At 44.1% G+C, this 23743-nt stretch overlaps 1 protein-coding gene across 6 annotated transcripts in view; it reads right to left on the bottom strand.

Moving 5' to 3' along the window:
- The window catches only part of LOC128689408 (epidermal retinol dehydrogenase 2), a 90618-nt gene that overhangs the window by 25153 nt on the left and 41722 nt on the right, over positions 1-23743 (bottom strand). The window contains exon 1 of one of the 6 annotated variants that reach the window (XM_053777643.2): positions 2747-2838. The exons of 4 other annotated variants lie outside the window; for them this stretch is intronic. The gene's annotated coding sequence lies outside the window, so the exon portion shown is untranslated. Of the gene's footprint in view, positions 1-558; positions 709-2746; positions 2839-23743 lie in introns of those variants that run through there. One more of the 6 variants, XM_070086268.1, reaches the window with a different exon arrangement.

Genomic DNA, 23743 nt, shown 5'->3' with positions numbered 1-23743 from the left:
AAGACTAGCCAGTGGTTTGCTAAGTTCCTCCTTACACCTCATTATAACTCTTAAAACAGCTCTTCAGGGACGGATGACCTATTGGAAAGTAACTGCCTTTATTACACAGCATCACAAGCCACCACTATCCTAAACAATGCTAAAAGTCTATCAGTACTTAACTACAACATCAGGTCCTTAAGCAAACACTATGATGACCTCCTAGCACTCCTTGAATCACTAAAGACACCCTTCTCCTGCATTATTCTTACTGAGACCTGGCTTAAGCAGGACACAATAGATATCTACCCTCTACCAGGATACACAGCAATTCACAACTGCAGACCAAACCAAGTTGGGGGTGGTATTGCAATCTATTACTCTAACCAATTATCTTGTCTTAGCACCACTTGCTTTAGTGATGAATATGGGGAATACATTTTTGCTAATTTTACTGTAAATAACCTTAAGACGCCTATAACAATCGGTGCCATTTACCGGATACCTCACACAAACATCCCAAATTTCAGTGAGAAATTAAAGTCACTAATAACAAACAGACAAATGAATAAGCACCACCTTCTCTTAGCTGGAGACTTCAACATCAACCTTGGCTTACTAGATGATCAGCCTGTAACTGATTTCATCAACAATATGAACAACACACTTCTCATACCAACAATAACTAAACCAACCAGGCTCACTGAGACAAGTGCAACCATAATAGACCACATATGGACCAATATACTAGCCCCCCTTAAATCAGGGATAATCACAGATAGCACTACAGACCACTACCCTACCTTCCTCCTGACAAACATTAGTAAACCACCACTTGAATACAACAAAGTCTCATTTAGACTCCATGACGAGGCCTCAGTAAGGAAGTTCACAGCTGACCTAGAGACTGTTGATTGGCCTACAGAATTCTCCAAGGCCAATGGTATTGATGACTGGACAGACATTTTTCTTAACAAATTACTTAGACTATACAACAAACATTGTCCTATAAAAACAAAACAGATCACAAACAAACGGCTTGGTTGCCCATGGCTAACCAGCACCATTCTGAAATCCATTGACAAGAAACACCAATATGAAAAGCAATATAGACAGGGCTTAATACACAAAGATATTCTTAAACACTATTCATCAGCTCTCACCAAAGTAATTAAGAAAGCAAAACAACTATAAGATAAGATAAGATAAGATTTCGTTCGGATTTTTAACCCCGGAGGGTTAGCCACCCAGGATAACCCAAGAAAGTCAGTGTGTCATCGAGGACTGTCTAACTTATTTCCATTGGGGTCCTTAATCTTGTCCCCCAGGATGCGACCCACACCAGTCGACTAACACCCAGGTACCTATTTGCTGCTAGGTGAACAGGACAACAGGTGTAAGCAAACGTGTCGAATGTTTCCACCCGCCGGGAATCGAACCCGGGCCCTCCGTGTGAAGCGGGAGCTTTAGCCACCAGGCCACCGGGCCAGTAGATTCACAGACACTAGAGGAGATATAAAAAAGACCTGGAAAACACACTCTCAGATTCTAGGGACCCACAAACTGAGAAAAACCAAGAATATTGTCCTAACTAAACCTAATGAAACACCACTACATCCCACTGACACAGCTAACAAGATAAATGACTTCTTCTCAACCATAGGATCTAATCTCGCCAGTAAAATCCCACATACCAACGTCAAAGACCTGGGAGTGATCATGTCGGAGGATCTCACCTTCAAGGACCATAACATTGTATCAATCGCATCTGCTAGAAAAATGACAGGATGGATAATGAGAACCTTCAAAACTAGGGAGGCCAAGCCCATGATGACACTCTTCAGGTCACTTGTTCTATCTAGGCTGGAATATTGCTGCACACTAACAGCACCTTTCAAGGCAGGTGAAATTGCTGACCTAGAAAATGTACAGAGAACCTTCACGGCGCGCATAACGGAGATAAAACACCTCAATTACTGGGAGCGCTTGAGGTTCCTAAACCTGTATTCCCTGGAATGCAGGAGGGAGAGATACATGATTATATACACCTGGAAAATCCTAGAGGGACTAGTACCGAACTTGCACACGAAAATCACTCACTACGAAAGCAAAAGACTTGGCAGACGATGCACCATCCCCCCAATGAAAAGCAGGGGTGTCACTAGCACGTTAAGAGACCATACAATAAGTGTCAGGGGCCCGAAACTGTTCAACTGCCTCCCAGCACACATAAGGGGGATTACCAACAGACCCCTGGCAGTCTTCAAGCTGGCACTGGACAAGCACCTAAAGTCAGTTCCTGATCAGCCGGGCTGTGGCTCGTACGTTGGTTTGCGTGCAGCCAGCAGCAACAGCCTGGTTGATCAGGCTCTGATCCACCAGGAGGCCTGGTCACAGACCGGGCCGCGGGGGCGTTGACCCCCGGAACTCTCTCCAGGTAAACTCCAGGTAATACCAATGCCCATGCCGGGGACTACCTAGATGGGAATTTCCCTAATTCCTTCTATCTTGCACCAACTGAGCCCACGGAAGTCACTGAGATTATAAAGTCACTTAAAAATAACTCGGGGAATCTGTCTCATGTCCCACCATTACTGTACAAGCGAGCGGCCCATGTCCTTTCGCATGCTATTTCATTACTTTTTAACAAGTCACTAGAGACTAGCACCTTCCCGAAACTACTCAAGATGGCAAGGGTTACACCAATACTTATATAAAGGAGGTGACCCTACAGACTTAAACAACTATAGGCCAATATCAAACTTACCATTGCTATCCAAAATCTTTGAGAAACTCGTGCACAGGAGACTGTATTCATTTATAACGGCTCAAAACATACTCAACCCCTGCCAATTTGGATTCAGGAAAAATAAAAGCACTAATGATGCAATCATAAAAATGCTAGATCTGCTTTACACAGCATTGGAAAATAAGGAATATCCACTAGGAATTTTTATTGACCTAAGAAAAGCTTTTGACACAGTAGACCACGACATCCTACTCCACAAACTTGATCATTACGGTATAAGAGGCCATGCGCTTGCTTATTTCAAATCTTACATTACTAATAGGTATCAGTACGTCACCATTAAAGACACAGCATCAGCAACACGGCCACTTGATACTGGAGTTCCGCAGGGAAGTGTCCTTGTCTTTTTTTTTTTTTTCGCCGGTATTCTCCCGGCCCGGGTCTTTTCCAAGTAGTGGTGACCCGGCCTTGGCTCCCTATCTGGGGAGTGTCTCGAGACTTAAGTCTCCCATGGGAGGAGGTACAAGTACCTCCTCATCTTTGGGACCAAGTGTCCCCAGGCCTAGCCACATTCCCCGCCCTCACGGGGCTCGTAGGGAGAAGCTAAGCCTCTGGTCTGCCATCTACCCCGCCTCAAAGGGGCTCGTGGGGATGGCAGTCTTATGAGCTGCAGATGGTAGCAAGCTCAGGCCTAGTGTCCTTGGTCCCCTGCTCTTCCTCATATACGTCAATGACCTTCCAAACGTATCTCAACACCTGAAACCCATTCTCTTTGCTGATGACACGATTTATGTCATCTCTCACCCTAATCTTGCCACCCTCAACACCATTGTGAATGAGGAGCTGATTAAAATATCGACTTGGATGACAGCCAATAAACTTACGCTTAACACTGACAAAACCTACTATATTATGTTTAGTAGCAGAGCAGGAGATGCACAAATTAACATTGAGATTGACAACACTCTAATTACCAGAAATAATGGGGGCAAATTCCTAGGCTTATACCTTGACAACAACCTGAATTTCAGCACCCATATAACCAAAAAAGTACCCAAAACGGTTGGGATCCTCTCCAAGATACGATACGATACTACGTGCCGCAAAATGCCCTTCTCACACTATACCACTCACTTATTTATCCATACCTCACCTATGCTATTTGTGCTTGGGGATCAACTGCAGCAACTCACCTAAAGCCAATAATAACCCAACAAAAAGCTGCAGTAAGAATAATCACTAAATCCCATCCCTGGCAACACACCCCCCCACTCTTCATAGACCTAAACTTACTCCCAGTTCAGTACATCCACACTTACTACTGTGCAATCTACATCTACAGGGCCTTAAACTCTAATATCAACCTTGACCTAAAACGCTTTCTTGATAGTTGTGACAGAACCCACAGGCATAACACCAGACACAAACATCTCTACGACATTCCCCGTGTCCGACTAAACCTTTACAAAAATTCAATGTATGTCAAAGGCCCTAAAATCTGGAATACCCTACCTGAGAACTCTAGAACTGCAGACACATTCATCACCTTCAAAACTACCATTAGAAAACATCTTATCTCCCTGATACACCCCATCAACTAACTCCACGAATACCACCTAGTGGTTCACACTTACACTCACTCACCCATTTGACCATAAACAGAAATATTAATCTCAATCTTAAAATAATGAATCCTGTGATACTCCAATACTGAAACTATGTACTGTGCCAAAACAAAAGCATTCACATTGCTAAACTCACAAACTAGTATTTAGTCACTTAGCCATAATACCAACTTACCTCATAATTTGTAATATTTTATAATTAAGAATAAAACTAAGTCTGCCCGAAATGCCTAGCCATGCTAAGCGTTCTAGTGGTACACTCTGTAATCACAATTTTACTACATGTAAACCACACAATAACCAAATTTCTGTAAACTCAGCATTGTAATCCTTATAGAGAATAAACTTTGAATTTGAATTTGAATTTGAATTTATTTATTACGATGTCTGAAGACCACGTCATTAGCGAATCTGATCTTGCATAATTTATTCTCGTCTTTATCTATATAATTATTGATCTTCTGGATTTCATTCGTAACCTCTTTTGTAAAAAAACAGATGAAATGAGTGTTCATCATTGTACATATCTCTTGGTTACTAATAGCCAGCTGACCTGAATTACATTTAAGTATGCCTATCTCTTCTCCAAACTTGTGCCTATATACCTGAAAGAAACTCTTTGGGGTTGGTCTTTTATTCTTTTGCAGCCTTAATTTCATATTCTTCTGGCTTTTCTTATTCCCATTTAGACTTCGTTCTTAAATTGAAACTATTGGTTCTCTTATTTTTATTCACATGTAAATACCTTATTTTCTATCTTAGAGACATTTAAAAAAATAAAAGAAAGTTATTTTTAAGTGACTTTATAATCTCAGTGACTTCCGTGGGCTCAGTTGGTGCAAGATAGAAGGAATTAAGGAAATTCCCATCTAGATAGTCCCCGGCATGGGCATTAGTATTACCTGGAGTTTACCTGGAGAGAGTTCCGGGGGTCAACGCCCCCGCGGCCCGGTCTGTGACCAGGCCTCCTGGTGGATCAGAGCCTGATCAACCAGGCTGTTGCTGCTGGCTGCACGCAAACCAACGTACGAGCCACAGCCCGGCTGATCAGGAACTGACTTTAGGTGCTTGTCCAGTGCCAGCTTGAAGACTGCCAGGGGTCTGTTGGTAATCCCCCTTATGTGTGCTGGGAGGCAGTTGAACAGTCTCGGGCCCCTGACACTTATTGTATGGCCTCTTAACGTGCTAGTGACACCCCTGCTTTTCATTGGGGGGATGGTGCATCGTCTGCCAAGTCTTTTGCTTTCGTAGTGAGTGATTTTCGTGTGCAAGTTCGGTACTAGTCCCTCTAGGATTTTCCAGGTGTATATAATCATGTATCTCTCCCTCCTGCGTTCCAGGGAATACAGGTTTAGGAACCTCAAGCGCTCCCAATAATTGAGGTGTTTTATCTCCGTTATGCGTGCCGTGAAAGTTCTCTGTACATTTTCTAGGTCGGCAATTTCACCTGCCTTGAAAGGTGCTGTTAGTGTGCAGCAATATTCCAGCCTAGATAGAACAAGTGACCTGAAGAGTGTCATCATGGGCTTGGCCTCCCTAGTTTTGAAGGTTCTCATTATCCATCCTGTCATTTTTCTAGCAGATGCGATTGATACAATGTTATGGTCCTTGAAGGTGAGATCCTCCGACATGATCACTCCCAGGTCTTTGACGTTGGTGTTTCGCTCTATTTTGTGGCCAGAATTTGTTTTGTATTCTGATGAAGATTTAATTTCCTCATGTTTACCATATCTGAGTAATTGAAATTTCTCATCGTTAAACTTCATATTGTTTTCTGCAGCCCACTGAAAGATTTGGTTGATGTCCGCCTGGAGCCTTGCAGTGTCTGCAATGGAAGACACTGTCATGCAGATTCGGGTGTCATCTGCAAAGGAAGACACGGTGCTGTGGCTGACATCCTTGTCTATGTCGGATATGAGGATGAGGAACAAGAGGGGAGCGAGTACTGTGCCTTGTGGAACAGAGCTTTTCACCGTAGCTGCCTCGGACTTTACTCTGTTGACGACTACTCTCTGTGTTCTGTTAGTGAGGAAATTATAGATCCATCGACCGACTTTTCCTGTTATTCCTTTAGCACGCATTTTGTGCGCTATTACGCCATGGTCACACTTGTCGAAGGCTTTTGCAAAGTCTGTATATATTACATCTGCATTCTTTTTGTCTTCTAGTGCATTTAGGACCTTGTCGTAGTGATCCAATAGTTGAGACAGACAGGAGCGACCTGTTCTAAACCCATGTTGCCCTGGGTTGTGTAACTGATGGGTTTCTAGATGGGTGGTGATCTTGCTTCTTAGGACCCTTTCAAAGATTTTTATGATATGGGATGTTAGTGCTATTGGTCTGTAGTTCTTTGCTGTTGCTTTACTGCCCCCTTTGTGGAGTGGGGCTATGTCTGTTGTTTTTAGTAACTGTGGGACAACCTCCGTGTCCATACTCCCTCTCCATAGGATGGAAAAGGCTCGTGATAGGGGCTTCTTGCAGTTCTTGATGAACACAGAGTTCCATGAGTCTGGCCCTGGGGCAGAGTGCATGGGCATGTCATTTATCGCCTGTTCGAAGTCATTTGGCGTCAGGATAACATCGGATAGGCTTGTGTTAATCAAATTTTGTGGCTCTCTCATAAAAAATTCATTTTGATCTTCGACTCTCAGTCTGGTTAGCGGCTTGCTAAAAACTGAGTCATATTGGGACTCGAGTAGCTCACTCATTTCCTTGCTGTCATCTGTGTAGGACCCATCTTGTTTAAGTAGGGGCCCAATACTGGACGTTGTTCTCGATTTTGATTTGGCATAGGAGAAGAAATACTTTGGGTTTCTTTCGATTTCATTTATGGCTTTTAGTTCTTCCCGCGATTCCTGACTCCTAAAGGATTCTTTTAGCTTAAGTTCGATGCTTGCTATTTCTCTGACCAATGTCTCCCTACGCATTTCAGATATATTGACCTTTTAGCCGCTCTGTTACTCTTTTCCGTCGCCTGTAAAGGGAGCGCCTGTCTCTTTCTATTTTATATCTACTCCTCCTTTTTCTTAGAGGAATAAGCCTTGTGCATACATCGAGTGCCACCGAGTTAATCTGTTCTAGGCATAAGTTGGGGTCTGTGTTGCTTAGTATATCTTCCCAGCTTATATCGGTTAGGACTTGGTTTACTTGGTCCCACTTTATGTTTTTGTTATTGAAGTTGAATTTGGTGAATGCTCCCTCGTGACTAGTCTCATTATGTCGGTCTGGGGCTCCACGCATACATGTCTGAACCTCAATTATGTTGTGATCTGAGTATATTGTTTTTGATATGGTGACATTTCTTATCAGATCATCATTGTTAGTGAAGATGAGGTCTAGTGTATTCTCCAGTCTAGTAGGCTCTATTATTTGCTGGTTTAAATTGAATTTTGTGCAGAGATTTAAAAGCTCGTGTGAGTGTGAGTTTTCATCAGAGCTGCCTCCTAGTGTTATTACTGCAACAATATTATTTGCTATATTCCTCCATTTTAGGTGCCTTAAGTTGAAATCCCCCAGGAGCAAGATGTTGGGTGCAGGAGCTGGAAGATTTTCCAGACAGTGGTCAATTTTTAACAGCTGTTCCTGGAATTGCTGGGATGTTGCATCCGGAGGCTTGTAGACTACCACAATGACTAGGTTTTGGTTCTCGACCTTTACTGCTAAAACTTCCACTACATCATTTGAGGCATTAAGCAGTTCTGTGCAAACAAGTGACTCTGCAATGTACAGGCCAACCCCCCCCTCCTTTTTGCCTGTTCACTCTCTCACATCTGTATAGGTTGTAACCTGGAATCCATATTTCGTTGTCCAAGTGATCCTTTATGTGGGTCTCAGTGAAAGCCACGAACATTGCCTTTGCCTCTGCAAGCAGTCCACGGATGAAAGGTATTTTGTTGTTTGTTGCTGGCTTTAGACCCTGTATATTTGCAAAGAAGAATGTTATCGGACCGGTGGTATTGTTGGTACTGGGGGGGCCTACTGGGGGCCTGGTCACAATCATGGCAAGTTACAAAGGTAATGAATCAGCCTCACTCCTATACATGGTTACAGTCATGAACAAATTACAAAGTAATGAACCACTGATACGTCCACACCTTGTCACAATTGTAATGAGTTATAAATACAAATCTGGCCCAGCAATTGGTTCCGGGAGTTCAACCCCCAATGCAAAGTCATGAGGTTTGGGGAAAGGGCAAAGACTGCAAAACGGAGTCCCCCCGGGGGCCAGATAAAAACCTATAAAGGAAAAAAGATTTTGGGGTGGAAAAAGACACATCCCCTGGGCACATAAACCAAAAAAACCCTTGCGTTGGGCCTTTAAAAAACCCCCAGAAAAACTTTGGTTTTAAAAGGAATTTCAGGCCCTGTACCCGGGGACGGGCCCCATTTGGGTATCCCACCAGTTTGGAACCCCCCCCAAGGGCACGAAAAGGGAAACTGGAAAAAGTGAAAAGTGTAGACGGCTTTGTCTGCACGGGCACCCCATGCTGTCTCCCCGGCTTAGTTCTTTTGCCCATAAGTGCTGCCACCTAGGCCCTTGCCACTTCATTTCCCCAGACTTGGCCCCCTTTCCCCCCCTGGCAACAAGACACAAGTACCCCTACCCTTCTCTCATGGGCATGGCCCTGCCCCCATGGGGCCCCACAACCCTTGGCCCACCCACCCAAAAATGGGGAAGCCCCCAAGGTATATTTTCCCACCCCCTTGCTAAAACCTCCCCAAAAGGCCCATTATAAATGGTAAAAAAAGGGGTCTCCGGGGCGGTGTTTGCCGGGAGAGAAGGGGGGAAGGGGGAATAAAGGGTCATCTTCACTTCTTCCCCCCCCACAAAGAAGCATCCGTCTCTCAACAAGTTACCCCGATTCGTTTTCTTTGTTTTGAGCACCCAACACGGGAAAGGGCAGGACCCAGCCAATTTTGCCAATTTTCCCTCCAAAGAAGGGGAAGGGCCACCCCCAAAGTGACCCTCGCTTTTTTTCCCCAAAGCCCGTGTTCAGCCCATTTATTTGCTTTTTTGTTCAGCCCCCAGCACGGCTGTTTCCAGCAAGCCAGAGGTGAGTTTTGTGGTATTTCTGGTGGTGACCTCCAGGGTTTTTGTGGGTGGGGGAGGAGGAGTAAGGGAATGCCCCCCCTCCGCCATACACTCCCCCGCCACTCCTCGCCCACCAGCCTCCCCAACACCACTCCCCCCGCCCCCCCCTCTGCTGTGTTTTCTGCTTTTTTCGTGAATTCATTCCAGGGGTTTTTCCGATCCCCGGGGCCCCTTCAAGTTCGGGGATCCTGACCCCACGTGGGTGGGCCCGATGTCCGTAACCTCCCCACTTATTTTTCCAAATGCCCCGGGCCCTCATGCTGTGGTTGCTCCCCCACCCTGGACCCCCCGGTGCTCCCCGGGGAATTTCATGATGTCCGAGTCTGTTGACGTCCCTCACGATGCCCCCTTTGTCCCCTCGAGATGTCTGCTGACGTCCCCACGATCCCCCCCACCAAGGGCCGTGCGTTCGCCGACCACCACGATGTCGGGCCTTTGACGTCACCTCGAGAGGGTCTGCTGACGTCACCCCCGATGTCTGCTGACGTCCCCACGATGTCTGCTGACGTCCCCTTTTCCGCCCCCTTTTGGGCTCCTGCTGCTGACGTCACCTTCAAACACGCCTGACATCACATGATGTCACCATCGGGTTCAGAATTTTTTCCCAGTTTTTCCCGGGGAAAGATTGAGAGAAAAAATATATTTGTGTGTTAATTAATTCCTCTCGGGCAGTGTTCTACATTTTTGTATGTCTTAAATGCCGTTTTTGCACGAAAAACATCTTTTGTTGGCCTTTTTAAGTTGTACGCGGTGTGTTTTAAGTTTTCCGTGTTCCCGTGAGGTCTGTGGTCAGACCCGGAAAATTCACCACTGTTCTTTTCACCCCTGACCCTGTTTGACCCGCTTTTATTTTTAGGGGTGTTTAGCCCCTTTTACAGAAACTTTTTTGCTCCCGCCGTGATGTTTTGTAGAATCGTCCCCTCCCCATTCCCATTTGAATTTGTTTCCCTTCCCCTCCCCGACCATCAGAGTGCAGTTATATGTAAAAGAAAAATCTGGGGGCGCTTTTGGCCCCCTCTGCTTAAAACCCAATTGAGAGATGATCTCCCCGCCCCAGCCGGGCCCCCTTGGAAGGGCTGTGTCAGCCTCGTGTCCTAAAAAATTCCCGTGAGCAGCCTGCACAAAGAAGTGTCACTTTTACTGCTAGCTCTTCCCATTTTTGGGGTTTGACCCCAGATGTTTGGGCCCCGTCGCTCTCTGCCCGTTTGCCCTTTGGCCCCCGGCCCGGGGCTCGCCCGGTGACAACCCAGCGACAGTGCCAGTCGGGAAATGTCCCTCCTGAGTCCGCCCGAAATCCCCCCCCCGTTGCCGAAATTTTGTCGGCGGGCCCCCCGGGGGGCACCCGCCCTGTTACCCTAGGTTGGTGAAACCTTTCAGCGACTCCCACGATGACTGCTTACCAGGGAAGGGCCCTACCCTGTTCGCCCAACTCAGCCGCCCGCCCTGTCTCCCCTGGGTTTGGGATCTGCCAACCGGAAGGCGCGGAGCCCCCCCACGCTCACGCCTTTTACCACGATGTTTGGACACCCCTTGTTTTTTTCTTCCCCCCCCAGGAAGTTTTTTTTCCCTGTCCATATGTATATATATGTTTTTTTTTTTTTCTTCCTTGGGGTTTCCCCCGAGAGAGAACCAGGGTTTTTTTTTACTGGATTTTCCCGGGGGGGAAAGATCCAAGGTGGTTCCGCGTATGTAGACAGCCTGTACTGTCTGCCGAACCCATCTTTCTCCAGCTTAGTTATATTTCGGCCCCCCAAGTGCCCCCTATGGGGCCCTTTCCCCTTGGGGACCCCCGATTTTCCCCACCCCCACCCCAGCGGCCCAACCAAAACACAAGTACCTAGCTCTTTCGGGGGTTCTGCCCGGGCCCTGGGAAAAAACACCGGGTTTGGGAAAACCCCCCTACGACTTAACCCTAAAGTGAAGCCTCCAAGAATATCATTCACCCCGCTTTCTACAGCCCTGAAACAAGCTATTTGTTGGGGTTTTCAAAAAGATAATCCCGAGCTAAAAATTTTGTTCCACGAGGAGAGGTTAAGGGAAATCAACCACGGGGAGGACAGGAGAATAGGGAGGGCATGGTAAACGACATACAAAATACTGGGGGGAATTGACAAGGAGAGCAAAGACAGGATGTTCCCGGGGGTTGGGAAAAGTAAAAGGGGGAGGTTTGGGCGAAGAAAAGATGGGAATTTACCCGGGATGTTAGGAAATATTTTTTCCCACAGGGGAAACCGGGAAGTGGGGAAAAGTTTGGGAAGTGATGGGGGGGGGCAGGATCCATCATAGGGAAACAGAGGGTTTATAAAGCCCCACGGCCCGGGGGGGACCGGGAAGGGGATCAGTGGAAAGGGGGGGCCGGAGCTCGGGCTCGACCCCCCCTTTTTAACAGGTGAGACACACAACACACACACACACACACACACACACACACACACACAAACCCCCACCCCCACCCCCACCCGCACCCACACACACCCCCACAACCCCACACCCCCCCAACACACACACACAAAAACCAACACACACACACACACACACATGGTAATCATTATTTAAGCTAGCAAAGTCAGGTATTTCCCCAGGGCAATTCCCCTGTGGATAAAATTTTTCCATTTTTTGAACATTTCTAGTGGTTGTTTAAAATTCTTAATTTGATCACCCCCAGTACATAATGACGAAAGGGTTTACAATAGTCCATCTGGCAAAGTTTACATTTCTTTGAATTGGTGGTGTTTAACCTCCATAGATCGCCCCAGCCGGAGGGGGCAGTATGACACCCAAAAGGGAGTCTGCTTATCTTGGGGATGCACCAGACTTGGGCTCCTCCCAGAGGGAAAATGATAGATGGACTGACTGTCAATCTCCAAGTCTTAAGTCAATAAAGTTCATTTGGTTTTTTTCATTTTTTTATTAAATAAAAGGACAAAAGTCAACTATTGACATTTATTGGGGAACTTTCCCCTCCGGGAGCATAAAGCTCAATTGAAAAACCCAAGTTGTAATTTTCCCCCTTTTTAAAAGCATCAGCTTTTTTTCAGTTCTTCTGCATCAAAGACCAATTGAGATGGAACCACAGCAGGGCCTCTGACTCATTTCCCCAAATCCTACCATCCTGTGTCTGGCTTCTGGCCAAGCATGCCAAATTTATTAATGAGTTAACTTTATGGATGACAGAGAATCTTAATTAAAGTTCCCCTTAGAAAATGGCCCATTTATAAAGTATGGAAAAATTTTTTTGAAGGGGTGAGGCCCATTAATGCGTCCCCAATTTTTTTTGGGGCCCATCCCCCGGGGAAACACCCCTCCCAAACTCCCAGTGGACTGGTGGAACCATCAACTAAATTTTTTAAAAGAGGTTCTTGTGACAAAGTTTCAATACGCTTAAAAATCATTTTTTTAAGACGGTTTTTTTGATTAAAAGTTTTGGGGGAAATGGAGGAATGGTAGTTTAAAGGGGGTAATATCCCATGGAGCGGGGAAAGTTCTGTTTCAAACATATAGATCATGAGCTTTTTGCGGGGGTCGGTTCCATTTTTTCGATCCATCGGGAAGGATGTTCACCAGTGCTGAAAAAATTTTGGGACTTCTGTGGGGTTTTAAAGGAGCCAACTATTGCCCCAATGGGTATTTTTGTAAAGATCTTAATGCGGAATTTAATTTTTTTCCGCATATTTTTTTGGAGGAGGGGATCCTAGGATGATCCTCATTTGCTTTGTTTTGCAGTTTTTCCCGCCCCCCAAGCTTCCAGTCGAACGGGGGGCGAGGGCGCCCATAAACAACCAATGATCATTAAAAAGGTTTATTTTCACAATTTTAACTTGCTCCTTGGTGGCCTGCCCCAACTCGTTCCCCCTTTTGATAAAAAATCTCGTTACAACGGTCAAGTAGTGGAACCTCAAAACCTGTCCCGTATCTTCTATTCTGAAAGGCCCCTCATGCACTGGATCTGACGAAATGTGCCTCCTGCCGGGGGGGGCCCCTTTTAAGTATCTTTGTTTTTCCCGTTATTCCCCGGTCCGACAAGGTTTTCGATTAAGAAATTTTTGGGGGTTGGGGAACCTTTGGGGTGAATCATTATGTCATCAAAAACTAACCAAAAATGATGGGGCGGGTAGGCATGGCATTAATAGGCATTAATCAAAATTTGAAAGGGTGGACTAAGCACCCCCCCTGTGGGTTTCTATTAAGTCCATGTTCAAAACCCTTTCATGAAACGCCTCAAAGGGGGCCATTTTAAAAACATCCCCCTAATCTGACTTTTAACTCCCCTGCCTGCCAGAGAGCGTATGACAGGCTGGGGCAAACACAAAAATTTGTAACGTCAATTCCCCCCCACTTAGGGGGAGGGAGGCAAAAAATAAATTTGGGAAACAACGGGCAGATCGCCCCTTCCCTTTTCATAGGGCAAGATTATATCTTGGGCTCCATCTGCTATGACAATCTTCCCAGTACCACAAAAAATTAAATGAAAAATTTGATCGGGGAAAAATTTGGCTTTATGCCAGAAAGGAAGATGTTGCAACTTTCCCTTTTTAAAATTTTGAACGATGCCCCCAACTGGGGGCCTCACCCCCTGTGGGGGATGGTATTACAAACTCCGTTTGTGTCGTCCGGGAAACCCATTACGATTATATCATGAGCTTTGGGGGGGCTTAATCTTGGAAAAAACCTCATTTCCCAATTCCTAACCCCAATCAAAAAATCATTTCCCCCAATATCTCTTACTAGCTGTTTTAAAAAATTTAAAAATGATTCTTAATCTCATTCAGAATCAAAAAATTTTTGCCCCCGGTTACAGGGTTTTCATAGGGAAGGGAGCGTGCATTTTTAACCCACCTTTTCACCCTGAAAATGACGCTCCCCCTACCTTCCTTGACCTTAAACCCCTTTTTCAGTACCCAAACCCGACATGTTTTTGGTAACTTGCAGAAGGATTTGGGGGATGGCTTCTCCGCTGATTAAAAAGGCTACCTGTCCAACAGAAAATCGTCTTTTTTTTGGGAAAAGAAGTGTAATAAAAGACTTTGAATTAGGCCCCACGGGGTGTGCTGCCCCCTGTTAATATTTAATTTGTTTTTAAGCTATGCTGAGAAAATTATGTGTTTTTTTGTGGAAAAATTGATTACCCCCCCGATTCTAAAACCCCCTTCTTAACATATTTTAGCCTGGGCCGGCCCTGGGGTTGATAATTCACTGAAAAAACAAAGATATAATGGCCCTCCTCGACGGGACAGTTCGTCAGAAATTGATATGGGTTTTTTCTGAATATGTAAAAATTTGGGTATCGGGGGTTTTTGGGGTTCCCTTTGGACCTTTTTTAAAAACTTTGTCCCAATACAAAAAACGAAAAGGGAACTTGGTTGGGGAAAACTCCCCCAGGTTGGTCTAATGTTAAAAGGAAAATGATGTATCTTTTTTATATTAGATTGGGATTTTGGGGCCCATACTTCCTTGTGTCTGACGGGAAGCGGGGCGGAAAAACTCAAAATACAATGAGGATCATCCTGGGATCCCTCGTACTCCAAAATTTTAAATATGCAAAAAGAATTTAAAATTTCCCAACATCAGAGATCGTGTTACTGAAAAAAATTTCCTAATTGGGGTTTGTCCAGGAAGCTCATTAAACCCTGCACAAACCCCCCAAATTTTCCTCAGCACTGGTAAACACCCCCCCAGATGGATCAAAAAGACGGGCCCACCTCCATGAATCAGATACGATCTATGCCGGAAGGCAACAGGCTTCTCCGCTCCATGGAAAAAACCCCTTAAACACCATTCCTCCTTTTCCCCCCAAACTACTTCTTAAAACCCCAAAATTGTTGAAAAACAGAGGCCTTAAGCGTTTGATAACACCCCCAAAACCCTCGCTTTTTCGTTGAGGGTTTTTCAAATCCACTGGTGCAGCTTAGGCGTTTTTGAGGATGGCTCTTTAAAAAAATTTGGGACCCGCATCAATAATTGGGCCTCTCCCCAGAAAACGGCCCCTTTCTTGCACTGAAATGCTCTTGTATCAAAGTTGACATTTTAATTGTAACGATTCTCTTCACCCATAAATGCTCTCAACTCATTAAGCATAAATTGGGATGTTTGGGCAAAGAGCCCCGGTATGGTAGGATTTGACATAGTCAGGTAATGCTGTGGATTCCATCTCACATTGGTCTTCAGATGCATGATAGCGATATGTAAGCTGTAGCTTTCAAGGGAGTGCAATCTTGGCGTCGGTAAGTTTGGAAAAATTAAAAAAAACTTCAGCAAATTTTATGGCTTAAGGCTCGGGGAAGGGACACTAGTGAGTCCATCTTAATATTTTTCATGCAGGGGGACCCATTCTTGGTACCCAACAAATAAGCAGACTCTTGGTGTCACTGCCCGGCCCCCGGCGGGTTTTTGAAGTATCTTTGGGGGAAAAATACCCCCCGGTGACCAAACGAAATGTAAACTTTCCCGTGGATTATTGTCACACCCTGCGTCATTTGTTGGTGCGATAAAATTTGAATTAGCCTCACCCCAAAGTGTTAAAAAGGAAAGTATTTTATCCACGTGGTATATTAAGACCATTCTGGAAAATACCCCCTTTTGCTGTAAATAAAGAAAACCACATATTGCTTGTTTGTGTGTGTGTGTGTGTGTGTGTGTGTGTGTGTGTTGTGTTTTTTGTATATGTGGATGTGGTTGTGTGTGTGTGTGTGTGTGTGTGTGTGTGTGTATTGTGTTGTGTTGTTTGTGTTTGTGTTGTGTGTGTGGTATGAGTGTGTGTGTGTGTAGGTGTGTGGTTGAGTGTGTGTGTGTGTGTATGGTGTGGGGTGTTTGGGGAGTTTGTGTGTGTGTGTGTGTGTGTTTATGTGGGTGTGTATGAATTTGTATGTGTTGTTTGTGTGTTGTGTGGGGGAAGAGAGATAGCAAAAAATTTGCAATACTCGTTGTGACCGGGTGGGGAAAGGGAATTTTTCCAAAAAATTTGTTCTTTTTAGCCATGAAAAAAAGTAAAAACCCATTTTTACAGTATTCTTTCCTTTTGAATTTGGGGAGTTCATTACCTTTGTAACTTGTGGTTCATTCCCCCCTAGTTCAGCCATAAAAACGAGGCCCCGGGAATTGTGTTTTTTTTAAATCCCAAAACTTTGAATGATTGTGACTAGACCTCCCTGGGTTCATTCCTTTTTAATTGTGAGTTCATTCCTTTGTAAATTGTAAATTTTATCAACCTAGCTATCAAAACTTTGGGCCCAGCCGGGACCTTTCCTCTGTAATCTTTGACTACCGCCCACAGGAGGGGTTTGGGGGGTGCATAATAAACATATTCCTGAACTGAAAAGTCCGGGGGCAGCTGAAAAGCTCTTTCCCGGCACAGATCGCCCCCATCTTGTTCCTCATCCTCATATCCGCCCCAGCAAGGATGTCACCGCACCGTGTCTTCCGCGAGCCCCCGAATCTGCGAAGTTTTCCATTGCAGACATAAAGCTCGGGCGGACATCAAAAAATCCGTGGGCTGCGAAAAAAATTTGAAGTTCCGATGAAAATTTCAATTACTCGATTGGAAAACGGAAATTTCTTCTCAAATCCCAAAAAGGGGGAAAATAGGCGAAACACCCGTCAAAGCGTGGAGTGATCTTCAGGATCTCCCCTTGGACCATCATTTACAACCCATCCTGAAAAATGACGGATGGATAATGAGAACCTTCAAAAATAGGGGGGCCGCCCATGATGAAATCTTCAGGGCCCTTTTTCTACTAGGCTGGGAAAATTGCCACCCAAAAAACCCCCTTTCCGGGGGAAAATTTAAAACCAAAAATTTGGGGAACTTTACGGGGCGCATAACGGGGAAAAAACCCAAATTTTTGGGGCGCGGGGCCCAAACCCGTTCCTGGGCAGGAGGGGGAATATGATTAAACCCCCTGGAAAATCCTGGGGACTGGCCGAAACCCCAAATCACTCACCGAAAGCAAAAGCTTGGAACATGTCCCCAATGAAAAACAGGGGGGTTCCATAAAATTAAAAACCATACAATAAATGTCAGGGCCCCAGACTGTTCAACTGCCTCCAGCACCTAGGGGGTTCCAACAGACCCCGGGGTCTTTTGCTGGCACTGGGCAAGCACCAAGTACCGGGTCAGGGGTTTGGCTCAAGTTGGTTTGGGGCGCCAGGGAAAAAAAACCCGGTTGATAGGGTCTGATCCCGGGGCTTACAGACCGGGGCGGGGTTGAGAACTCCAGGGAAAATCCGGTAAACCCTATCCCCGGGGCCGACCTTTTTGTTGGACGGTACTTTAATCCGCGGAGAAATTCCCCAAAATCCATTTTCGTTCACCTTTATTACATTTGGTTGGCTACATCACGGTTTAAATAAAGGAACTATGTTATTTAGTCGGGGAAAGGTGGTAATCAATGTCACACTCCTTCCTGTGAACCTCAACCAGGGGAAAATTGCTTAATTTGGATAAGACTTGAATATCCTTTTGAATTTTTACAACAGCTGTAAGGAGTGGGGAAATATTTTGTTGATTGGGCTTTGGGAAAGGAAAAATGAGGCTTTGGTCCATGTTTAGGGGGCTCCCCGTGACTCTCATGTTTTATAATCAAAAAGTTCCTTTCCACGCAATCCATATGTTTTAAATTCCCTCCTCCCAGGGGAGTGGAGTTGCCCCGTTATCTGCTCAAATTTAATTGTGAAAATGTTTTATCATCTTCCTTTGAGCATAAACAACAAATTTTCCCCGCATCTATTTGTCCATTAATTTCCCTGTGTGGGTTGGAAGATTGTTAGCTATTTAGCCCCATCATTATTTAAACCTTCGCCTATGCAAGGGATGAGGTGCGATCGCCCATTCTGTTCCCCAATTCTATTTTGTCCCTCCTGGGCCCCAAATGGATTACCGATTCCTGGGTGGGGTGTGGGGACCATTGACAAAAATTTAGTTTTTGTCGCAGCTCTGTATGCCTCTGGCAGCAAAGGGGAGTTTTTAATAAATAGTTTATTCGGTTCAAAAAACAGTTACAAAAATTATCTTGGATATGTGTGAGAACCCTTAACCCAAAAGTCAGACAGGTGACTTATTTCATTGGGGTCCTTTACCCTTATTTTATAATTAAAGTTATAATTATTCTTTTATTTACAATGAAGATAACATCTTATTATCATCTAAAAAACTATCTGCTACCGGTCTTAAAACTATCTACAATCGGGGGCATTACAAGGGGAAAAAGGGAAAATTTAAAGTATGTTACTAAAAAAAAAGAAAATCATTCCCTCCTTTCTGTATCATTATAATTTTGGCATCTTCTTTTAACTGGTTCCTATGATGGCTTTGACTGTGCGGGATCTGTTTCCCCCTTTTTTGTACAATAAAAAGGGGTTTGGCCTTGGCCCCTGACTGGGGTTTTTACAAAAATTTGCTCTTCCCCCATCTATGTTCTTTGTTCCCAACCTTGACAAAATTGGGAAAATATTTGGGCATTGTTTGTGAGCAATTTTTTTAAACATGATTTGCTTGTTTTTTATCTTCTTCAAAATTTAATATCCAATGCTGAATTCATCCCCCTTTTTTTTTTTCTTTTGCCCCAGGATGAATCTTGATTTTTTTCTGGGTGATTTGCAGTCTATCTTTCAGTTTTTTTTTCAGGCAGAGTCCAAAAAGACAAGGGAATCCAAAGGCATTGTATAAGGGAACTGGGTCCCGACCTCAGTGGTGGGTGCTTGTCTATGGAACTTCAGTCTGGCATTCTTTCTTTACTACACTGTTCCCCATCAATTCTCCCACATGCATGGGTCAAAGGATTCCCAAATATTTTTCTGATGAAACCAAAATGATGGGGCCCTTTAATTTTAACATTAAAATTTTTCCCCCTTGTTTTTTGTTTTTGAAAGAGAATTTATTTTCCTAGGTGTGATGTTTGTTGTCCTTTAACCCTTTCTGGGATCCCGTTCCCGTGTTAAAACAAACAATATCTTGTGGGTTTTTGACACTAACAACACTGTCATCTGCATCAGTGGGTTTGCCCCACACTGATAGGCATATCATTGACCCCATAAGAATAAAGGGGGCCCAGAATACTCGGGGCTCATGTTTTATCGGGAGGGTTCTGATTCTGTTTTGTTGATTTTTTCTTTTGTCTCCTTTCAGGGACAAACAGTTCAGAAACCCTTTTGATGCTTAGTTTATTACATAATATATTGTGTTGACAATCGAGGCCTTTTTGGGGCTAAGGTTACCCTGCCTTGAGGTTCCCCTTTGAATTTCAGTTTCCGGGTATATTTTCAGTTGAGGGTCTTTAAAGGGTTGATAGCTATGGAAATTTTTTGCTTAGATCAACTCTTGAGAATAAACCCCCTCTTTTTTTTTTGAGTATATGGCCTTAAATTTTACATCAGCCTACTATTTTTTTTGAAGATAGAATAACTCTGGGCCCCCTTGAACCCTCCGTACGGGTTTTTGGTGATTGATAGATTTATTATTTAGAAAAGGGGAAAATTTAAAACCCATCAGGGAAATTAGACGGGGGTTTATCGGGCCTTCTCTTTTGGGTTTAACCTGTCAGTTCTTTTGAATAAAATCATAGATACACTTACTAGTTGACAACTTTTGGGGTTTTCCCTTTTTGGATAAAAATGTTTGAAAAATCAAGTCTTTTAAAAGGGATTTGATGGCTTAGACTTTCTATGTTATGCCGATGTGTATAGAAATTTAAACAATTTTTCCACCTTGTGTTTTATTCCCATTATCGATAGTGGGCATTTAACCTTCTCTGGCATGGTTTTACCCCAAATGTTTTTTTTTGTTGCCAGGCTTTCTGGGGTTATGCTTAACTTTAATTTTGGGATTTTGGCCCTTTCCCTTTTTTCCGCTCCTTCCTACCCTTTTTTATTTTTTTGTGTACCCTTCCCGTTTGCTTTAAAACTTTTTAAATGGTCTCAGCATTTTATGATGGTTTCATATAGGGCCCATTGGGCATCGTTTCAATGTTGAATTTGAAACATTTAATAGGTTGTTTTTATGCTTATGTTTTACAGGTTTGAGTGTGGAGGCAGGGGGGCTCTGAATTCTGAAACCCACAAGGGCATTGTTAAAAATCCGACGAGTCCTAAGGAATTTTACGTGTACACAGGCCCCAAAATATCATGTTGATCAGGGGAAAAAATAAGACGTTTCCTTTTAATATCCACCAGGGGGGATAGTATTACCAATATCTAGAGAGGGTTGCCTTGGGGAAAAGATCCCGACCTTTTATATCTTTTGGAGAAAACTCACAGCTTGGAAAAATAATTTTGAAGCCAGGCCAAAATCAAAGGGCACCTCCAAGGAAAATGTGTGGGTTCCCAAGGCACCCCTTTTGCCCTTTTCATGACCCGTTTGGGGTGACAACAGTTGATTCCAATTCGAAACCCAAAAAGAAGGTTCCAATGTTTTTTTTTGATTATAATCCTGGAGAAGTTCGTTAATTTTTGTTAGGGGCTCCAAATAATTAAACTTTTTTCAGGGGGGCATACAAGTTAAATATATTTTAAACAAAATTCCCAAAATAAATCCCCAACTGTAAAATTTCCCCCCCTTTTATTTTTAATAAATTGATGGGGAAAAAAATTTTTTTAAAATTTAAAAAAAATTTTGGAAATTTAGGTTTATCAACAAATGATGGCAATTTTGGGGGTTTGGGGTTTTTAGGGACTCTGCCCCTTTTAGACCCCAAATATCAATAATTTAGTGGTTACTTTTGGGTGAAAAACAGAAAAACTTTCTAAACGACCAAAATTTTCCCAAACCAAAAAGGATGGGTTTTTACGAGTTTGGTTTTCCCTTATAAAAGTCCGGGGGTAAAATTTAAAATTTTTCGAAAAGAAAAACTTACTTAAAAAACCCAAAAAGACCTTTTCAATATCAATATCATCAGTGTTTTCCTTTTCCCTGAGTCTCTTAAATTTCCTTCCCTTATTGGACCTCTTGAGAAACTTTTTTTTGAAGGGCATGGGCTCTTTGTACTCACCCTTTTTCTCACCCAATTGTGGGTTTCAGGGTTGAGCTCCCCCTTTTTCCCCCCCTTCCCCCGGGGGAAAGTGGGAAAGGGGAATTTTCCCCCCGCCTCCCCCCCTCTCCCACTTTTTACGCTCATCACTATCATCCCCATGTACCACTTCCCTCATCTTTTTGACCGTAAAGCATACCCTTTTCAAAACCGGGGTTTCCCCCTCAGTATCTATAAAAACCCCTTTAAATCTAAAACGGTTTTCTATCATGATGGTTTTCATTAAAATCATCTTCCCGTGATTTAAACACCCTATCGATTCATCATTTTTGTAATTAATTTAAAACCCTGCAATCATCAGTTTTTCTTTGCCACTTTTTCCAAATTTTAAAACTGAAGGTTTTTGCCCCTTGCAGCCTCTGTAAGTTTTCCTTTTGCTCAAGTTGTTGTTTCAAACACCATTGTTTTCTCCGACTGACGGGCATTTGTGTAACCCCCCCCCAAAACAGCGTCATCTGGGGTATAAGTCCTGTCAGCTAGCCGGTGGCGCTGAACTGCTCAGGGCGGTGGTTAACCCAGCAGCATTACAGTTTATAGACGTGATCGTGCTCTGTTTATGTACTCCCAAATTGACTCGCTAAACCATATTGTCTGAAACCCAGGCATGGGTCAGTATTCAGACATAAAATTTTTCTAAGGCCTACTGCCTCACCCTTGGGGGGTGAGGGGTGAGGGGGTTTGCGGCTGGCGATGTGAGCGGTTTTCCTCTGCAGTCAGCATGAGCGGCTGTGACTCCTGGAGTCTTACAATTGATACATTGTAATGCAACGGTCTGGTTTTTTCTTGATCATACCCTTAGCACTGGTGAGAAGGAGGGGCCCTTTGGGCCAACTGCACCCAATTGTGACTTCTTTTTCCCAAGCAATGTGCCCCGGCGCTGACACTTGGCATCTACGGTGGGGGGGTTTTTGCGGGCTTTTTTTGTAACTCCTTTTAAGCGCTGCACGATATATGATGGTGGCCCCTTTGGGCCCAATCCACTCAGCCAATATCCTTGGCCAATCCACCCCGCCAATTCCAGATCATTTGGAAGTCGACGAGGGTTTGCAACGATCGAAAACAAAAAATTAGGATCCGTATTTATTGACATTGTGGATAAAAAACCCTTTTGGGTGATCTTTTGGGGAAACGGGTTTTGGATTTTAAATATTTACAGTAAAAAATTTTTCTATGAATGTTGGGTCTTTATTAAAAAAAACGTAATTATCCTCGTCTTGAAAAAGCGAACCCGAAGGTTTTCCTCTGGGTTGTCTGGTAATTTGTAAAACCATCTAAACTTGACCCCCAAACTCTTAATTGTTAGGGGAAATCAACCCTAACCGTTCTGCGATGGCTTTTTTTGCTCTCGTTATTTCTTGCAGCAAGCCTCCTTTGGGGAAAACCCCTTTCTTTTTCAAAACTTCCTTCCCCTTTTAAAAGAGAAATTTGACTTCACCATCATTTACTTGTTCACATCCCTTTGGTCACTTTAGTTCAGCTGCTTGGGGGGGAAGAGTTAGTCTTTACTCTTGGGTCCAGTGAAACCGCCTTTATTCCAAAAAGGCAAATTATGGGTGGGAAAGGGGGGTGGCCTGCGGGTCGCAGTGCGATTTTCAAGGGCATTCACTGGGCCCACAGTCGTCTCGGGGTTCCCAAAACTGTACTACTCCCTTAATTGCCAAACCCCGCACTTAACACATCTAGCACACGTGTCTTTTGGGAAAGACAGACAAATTTTCACTCTGTGGACAAACAAAAACAGCACAAACTTACTATGTTTATAGATGAACCTCTGGCATTTACAGTTTTTTAAACCCTTTCCGGGAAAAGGGGTTACCGGTACAATTCTCGAAAAAATTTTTCTTAACTACTCTTGTTGTGTTCCAACTATGCAGCATCCCCCCCGAAACACTTTTAGTGCATGAAGAATAACAGGTCATCTTCCTCAGTTAGAGATGTAACACATTTTTTTACAAACAGCACAGTCAGGTCTGGATCACCAACTCCCAGGGGTGGGAGATTCGTCCCGTATTTCTCAGGTAGGCAAAATGACTGGGGTCGGAATCAGATTTCATTTTTAGCCCCGGGCAACAAAATCGCCCCTACACTGCCCTTGATGAAGGGGAAAAGGGTGAGTTTAAAATTGGAGGCTGGGGGTACGGGGGAATGAGGGGTAACTGAGCAAAAGGGGTTCGCCTCTCTTCACATAGTCAAATGGGCAAAAAAGTCTCAAGCAGGTGATGCAGTGCCTCCTCAAGGGCATTGACGTGCAGACTTCTCAAAAGTTCCAAACACTGCAATA

This window comes from Cherax quadricarinatus, chromosome 18 (genome assembly GCF_038502225.1).
Source record: "Cherax quadricarinatus isolate ZL_2023a chromosome 18, ASM3850222v1, whole genome shotgun sequence".
In the NCBI taxonomy this organism is placed as follows: domain Eukaryota; kingdom Metazoa; phylum Arthropoda; class Malacostraca; order Decapoda; family Parastacidae; genus Cherax; species Cherax quadricarinatus.
Note: the sequence above shows the minus strand (reverse complement) of the source record. Positions and strands in the feature narration are given on the sequence as shown.